The sequence below is a fragment of the Rhea pennata genome, chromosome 1 (assembly GCF_028389875.1).
Source record: "Rhea pennata isolate bPtePen1 chromosome 1, bPtePen1.pri, whole genome shotgun sequence".
NCBI classification, from domain to species: Eukaryota; Metazoa; Chordata; class Aves; order Rheiformes; family Rheidae; genus Rhea; species Rhea pennata.
In genome coordinates, this window is record NC_084663.1 from 171,756,422 (window position 1) to 171,757,444 (window position 1,023).

The following is a 1,023-nucleotide window of genomic DNA, read 5'->3' on the forward strand; positions in this document are numbered from 1 at the left end:
ACCATGTCATCTTCCTGTGTTGAGGAATCACCCCATCTCTGTGAGTGATCTTCTCGGCTTACTGAATCAATTTGACTCTTGACGTGTTATCTTGGCTTTCTCTGTAGTCAGTAAAGAAACACAGGCAGTCCTTGGGGAGATTCATCACTTTTGTCTTGGGCACTTAATCATAGATCATAGAATGGTAAGGTTGGAAGGGACCTCTGGAGATCATTTAGTCCAACCCTGAGCGTAGTCCATATGGGGATTGAACCCATGACCTTGGCATTAGCAGCGCCACGCTCTAACCAACTGAGCTAAGCCTGCCCACAAAGCAAAACAGGGTGAGTAATATTTTAAAAGTGATATATTCCCGCCATTGACCATAAAAGGAGTTATATCAGCTAGCTTTGGCAAGATCCAGCTTTTAGACGGCTCAAGTTAGTGTGATCAGTTCAACTTTAAATGTCTCAAAAGCGGGAGCTGGACACCAAGAGAATGCTAGTTTAGATGGTACTATTTTTCCCCTATGTATTGCAAATATTAAACAAAAAAAAGTGATTGATTTGAAGACTTGACAGAAGAGGCTAAACAGCTTGAGTCAGAGAAAGGCTGAATGGAGACTTTTAGATCTGGAGACTCTTTTCTTCGTGAATTACAGAGAGGGATTGATAAGGTCCTTCCTGAGTTTACTGGTATGCATGCTAGACAGGTTTTCCTCATCTTTCACTATAATAGTTAAATTCATTTCAAAGTCATGATTTTTTTCTGAAAAAAGCCCACTTCTATCTCTTCTTAATATAACTATTATCTAAACGTATTTATTTTTAGCAGAAAGCTCCCTACTGGATTTCCTTCCATCCCTCTACTATTACAGCAATTATCTCACTAGTGGGAGGAATAGCCACAAATCCAATTGTGAGGGCTATTCAGACAGGCTTTTTGGCTGATAATGTATATGTTTAAATAAGACATTGAAGTTATTTCTTTTAAAATTTAATTTAAATGCCTGGCATGGGTTGTGCTATACATAGGCACAATAAG

At 38.9% G+C, this 1,023-nt stretch overlaps 1 non-coding gene across 1 annotated transcript; it reads right to left on the reverse strand.

Moving 5' to 3' along the window:
* Positions 1–232: 232 nt before the first annotated feature.
* TRNAS-GCU (transfer RNA serine (anticodon GCU)) lies at positions 233–303 on the reverse strand. Its single transcript has one exon. It is a non-coding gene; the product is annotated as a tRNA-Ser (tRNA).
* Positions 304–1,023: the final 720 nt, after the last annotated feature.